Below are 6,090 nucleotides of genomic sequence, written 5' to 3' on the forward strand. Positions count from 1 at the left end.
ATATTTGACTGTATAAGCTGTGTGCACTTGTAAATATGAATTTAATTCAAACAAACATTGATATTAAAATAAATATATAGTAATAAATCCGTCACATACGTCTGTATGCAAACCTCATGTATTCCACGTTTGTGCCTTCTTCCATATTACGAGTTGATATTTAATTGTTTTCGTACTATCTCTGCTTCTTTCATACGTGAGTTTATGTGGCATTTTGTACACTATTTTAAATACTGGCCCAACTCATTCCTTCTTTAATTACTTTTCATATGAGATATGAATAAGTAACAAGCCCAAATTATGTTTTAAATACCAAATATAAGAATCGAACATGAAAATTTTAAATTAGGGATGATAACTTTCTTGTTTGAAATTGTATGCCAGAGAGTTAGTTACCTAAGAGAGCTGTGAGAACATTTTATTGCTTTGTATACCTTAATTTATCAAAACGTAATTACACAAAAAACAGAGATCCAGTGTTTTTTAAAGATATACCATCATTATTTATCCTGGATTATTCCCTGTAGGAATATAAACTCAACAACGTAATACTTGTTAAAAATTTAGTCTTTAAAAAAAACAACCTTCATTACTAAAACGGAAAACTTATAGAGCACATTTAAACTACAAAAAAGGCTTAAAAACTCTCATGGTATTCTAAATTGTTAAAACAAATCTAATTATTGGATCAATATTTTAAAGCTTTATATCGAACTCTGAAAGTCACAATAAATAAAACTATGAAACGTCACGTAAAATCCATTTATGATTTTAAAAATTTCAATAATTATTTTGAAAACCAAAACAGAGTTTTGTAGATTAATATTCAAATAAGTAACTATAAGTCATATTTTACAATTGTTCTTCTATAATACATCCATTAAGATATTTTACTGGTTTCATGCACTTATAGTATTAGGTAGTCAAGAAATTAATGTCACGTTTTGGAGCACTTTCATTAACCACACCCCAAAAAATCGTAAAAACGTAATCTGATCCGGCATGGCAAGGTGGTTAGGGCGCTCGACTCGCAATCTGAGGGTCGCGGGTTCGAATCCCCGTCACACCAAACATGCTCGCCCTTTGATTAAGGTGTTTATCAGTGAAAATTGGGGCATATTATCTGCTAATGGCGCCCCCATAGAAAAAATACTATAATTTCTTATAGTGATGACACACTCTTGAAATGGTCCTGAAATTGCATGTCTCTCATGAAACAATACGTAAACAACTAAATGATGTGGGAAACTCCATAACGAAGGTGTTTGGGGGCCTCACGACCTCTCCGATGATCATCGTTTCCAACGTGTGAATGTTGCTTCATCTCTTCTAGCACGTAAAGCGCGTGAACCATTTTTGGACAGAATTGTCACCAGTGATGAAAAATGGATTCTCTATACTAATATTAAACGCAAAAAACAATGGCTCAGACAAAAACCACTTCCGCCCCCACAACCTGGACTCCATCCGTAAAAAGTGATGCTTTGCATTTGGTGGGACATCAAAGGAGTAATTCATTTCGAACTCCTCAATCCACAGCGAACTGTCAATCTCTTCATCAGAAACGCCCTTCACTAGTCAATAGGAAAGGTGTTGTTCTTCTTCTTCACAATAATGCACGTCCACATGTGGTACGTTGGACGCAACACAAAATTATGGAGTTTGTTTGGAAAATTCGCCTACACTCACCATATTCTTCAGATATGGCACCATCAGATTACCATCTTTTTCGTTCGCTGGAAAAACGTATGCAAATGTGGAAGGTGTTAAAGAGGACATCAACATGTTTTTGTTTTTGCTTCAAAGCCAAGTGATTTCTTTTTAATCAGGGCATTAACAACCTTATTGTAAGATGGAAACTCATATCAATAAAATTGGAGACTATTTCATTTAATAAATGTGTTGTTTTGATATAAAAGTTGTTTTTTTCACCGAAAAAAAGCGACATTAATTTCTTAACGACCTAATAGTATTTTGAAGAGATGAAGAAATTCATAAAATATATCCTCCCATCAATCGCAAAAAGGAGATTGTATCGTCTTCATTTTGGTTAGAAATATAAAAGATGAACTTTCACTTAACTTTGTTTTAAATAACCAGTATTTGAAATTCTATAGACAATCGTGAATTAGAAAACGTAGTTCAATTAACGGAATCAGTTACAAATGTTTTGAGTGCATAATAAGAGCCTAAGGGTTTAGTCTCCGTTAGTGCATCGTAAAGTTTGCATAATGGCATTCAACGACAGTATTTTCGTATTTGCTATATCTCGGACAAAACATTTTAATCAGTAAAAATGATGTAATATTGTAGAGAATTACCCTTAATATCCTATATTAATTTGTACCGAAAATTGACCAGTTATAACAAATAAACAATTTAAAGTACATTGCAACATATTAACAGAACTTTTTTTATTAATAGATATTTCATTCTTGTGACAGATAAACATAATAAGTGTTCTTGTATATTTACTGTTTTTTGTATTTTTAGATATTATTAGTAAATTATTTTATTACTTATATGCACTAGGCTGATCACGATCTGATATGTAAATTTCATTTCCCAAACACTAGATATGAGTAATGTAGTATATGAATGTGTCACAAAATTCAAGGCTAGTCAAAAAGGTAGCGGAGATGAACCGAAATTAGGCAGGCCACGAACTTTAGTACATGATCAGATAATTGCAAGAGTTGGGGAAATTATAAGAGAAGATAAGACAAATCTGTTTTAGAGATTTGTCAGGGAAAATGCTATCTTCAAATCAGCTGTATACAACTGGATTCCTAAACACACACCTGCATTATATTGACATGGTGTGATAAAGCTTACGGAACAATGGAGGAAATACACAGTATTTAACAACTATTCTGAGAAGTTATGACTGGTTGTCCACTTCCTTAACATATTGGAGTGCAACTGTTCGTTATAATTTTATAAAGGTGGACTACAGGTTATAATAACTAAAATCTCCTTTCCTCTTTCTTGAACACCCATACTAAATCAAAATAAACTTTTCCATAGAATATACACTAATTATTACATTTAGTCTTAGTAGCAAATTAAGTAAAATAAAACAAAATACCTGGATTTTCCAATGATTAGAAAGTTTAAAATATTAGTAATTAAATAACTTATCGTTATATGTCGTTATTTTGGGGTCCATTGGGTAAATCATCACATGCATTTAATGGGGGCAAGTTTTGAACTCTAGTTCGTCCTTTTCGAATTAGACGCTCCATCTTAAGGCTTATCTCAAGAAAGTAAAGTCGTTTGCTGACTAACTTCTAAAAAAAATCTAAGAAATATGAGAGTTTTAGAACACGCAATGAAGTGTAATTATAGATATAAAATGTTAAGCAATGTAAAAAATGCTGCATTTAGACACATGTGAAGCTGGTGTTGTACTTAAACGTGGCTAAAACGCACTTAATACATTAAGGATAATTTTATGCGGTATGCTCATGAAAGGGAAAGTCTTTATTTAAACGTGACAAATTATTTCATTTCTATGTCACAATTTTTCACGTACAGGAAAAGCAAATGTAACGTAAGCAATGGAGTGTAACGTATACTTAAATGAAATTTAATTAGATGTTTCAAAAAAGAAGTATATTTCAGGTATAGCAGAAGATGTCTCTTAATGATAATATATATATATATAACGAAAAAATAAGAAATACATATTTATTTTTGTTTATATACATATATATGCTATTATATTACCATGATTATTAAACTGAGGTATTTTTACTTCGCTGCTACTTTCGTTTACGGTAAGTTTGAATTTTAATTTAGTTTTCCAAATTCACCTTAGTTATGACAGTTAATGGCTCCTGATATTCCGTTAGGTAGAGTGACACTAAGAAATCCATGTTTAATAGTGCTAATAGTATTATTCTTCCCTTTCAGAACCGCCTAAGCTTATATCATTGTTAGCTTTACGGTAAAGAACCAGCAAAACCAAACTTCAATTTCGATTGCTGTTGACTAAAGCACCACGTTCACTTCGGCTTAATTAAATTTATGGGCATTTTTTGAAAGTACAAACTTCAAACGGTTGTATACATAAAATGTGCACTTTTTTTGGCAATTATAATAATTAAGTCTTAATGGCTCAAAAAGTACTCTTTTACGTAAACCTAACTTTGAGAAAGGCTTATCTTAATTTTGACTTAAATCAAGTGACTCTCCTAAATGGAACATTCTAAGAGAATAAGGTTTCTACGGTGAGTAAAGATTATTAATACTTTGCTGAGATTTTAATATTAATTATAATGTAGTGCTTTAAACTTCCATCTTATTTCTAGTAAAAGAAAGGATAATTTTATAACTCTAGAAATATTTCTTTCTTTCTATATTATGAATTATATTTAAGTACAGGAAACTCGTAAGTTACCGCATTCACCCTTTTTCTTCTATTTCCTTGTGCTTAATGTATGCATTAAATCATTATAAAAACTTAAATTCGTTCTTACCATATTTAAAAAAAAGAAGAAAATAATGTAATAAGCGAATCCCAAAGTATGATTAATTTATTCTAGATGACTATGTCAGTGTGAGTATTCTGAACTTATTTTAGCATAGAAAAACAGGCACAGATAGTTTAAACACTTTTATTTCCTACAAACATAAAAACATTTCTTTTCTACGTGGTGTTTCGCTAGCTTGTCTCATTAAAAAGGTGCGCACGCGCGCACACATGTACATAAGGTAAGTAATAATACCCAGGTGCAAACTCTCAGGATCCACTTAATATGGGTGCAACATTTCAGGATTCTAGGTTCTTTCGTCTTGAAGTTATGGTGGTCACACACACACACTCACAAAAAAACGCCCTTTTATTATCATAAATAAAGTGTATCTATAGGCCTGGTGATAGAGCTATTAGCTTGTTAACACATGTCTCTTGTACAACCAGAAGTCAGCACTTAATATAAAAAACACAAATTCATTTAACAATGACTTTATCAATACAAAATTTTAAATGGGTTCAGTAACACATGATTGAACACAAATGGTAACGTGAGCGTAAGTACAAAAAACATTTAATTAAACGTTTCGGTATTTCAGAGATTCTGTCTTTAGTAATGTGTAAAAGATAATTATAACGATAACATTATATAAACAATACAAAAAGACCAGATTATAAATAAAATAAACATAAAAAACAAATCGTAGTAGAACACATTTAAATTTAATAATGCACAACAACCAGAGACTGTAAAGTAGTACATGGAACGAAGAAAAAAGATACCTCTGTCTCAGGAACGCCGCGCAGTCCATGTACTTGGAATTGTAGTGGGTATATTTGTTCTTTCCTGGTTTCCCTTCTTCTTGAAGTATGCCATCCTCCTATTTTGTTCCAGTTGCACCATTTCTACACCCGCAGTCACATTCATTACCTGGCTCGGATACGTAAGTTCAGTATAAAACCCTGTTATTTACATAATTTTGAACCCCGATTTTAGTAAATAAAGCTTTAATATTCATTTCCTCTTTTAATCAGAACTCTGTTCGTGATTTAGCAGTATAGGGAGAAAGGATTTTGAAGGTGGAATATCTGATAATCAAAACCGTTTAATTAAATTTGTCTTTTACACTTATGTTCATGTTATATTTTACGATTAAATTACGTATTCCGTCAAATGAATCGATAAATAGTTTTTTGAAGAAAAGTAATTAACGTCAACATAATATTATACACCATTTTTGGTTCGGTTTAAAAAATCATAAGATATGCTGTTTCTTTAGTTTTCAATAACTGTGCTCTGTTCTAGTGATTGAACACTTATTTTTATTCTGTAATAAAAGGATAGAAATAAGAATTTAACGGATAAGACCATGGTATGTTATAAATATATTGCATATCTTTTCAGTTTGGTATTGTGTTATTGTCTATATATTTAGTCAACTCCTTTGATGTTTGAAATTAAACACAAAGCTACTCAATAGACTGACTCTGTGCTCTGTCCACCACAGGTTTCTAGCGTTGTAAGTCCGCAGACAAACCGCTGTGCCACGGGTGGGGGGGGGGGGGGGGCGGGGGTCTAGTCAACTCATTAATTTCTTAGTATACAAATGAGT

The sequence above is a fragment of the Limulus polyphemus genome, unplaced genomic scaffold (assembly GCF_000517525.1).
Source record: "Limulus polyphemus unplaced genomic scaffold, Limulus_polyphemus-2.1.2 Scaffold93, whole genome shotgun sequence".
NCBI lineage: Eukaryota > Metazoa > Arthropoda > Merostomata > Xiphosura > Limulidae > Limulus > Limulus polyphemus.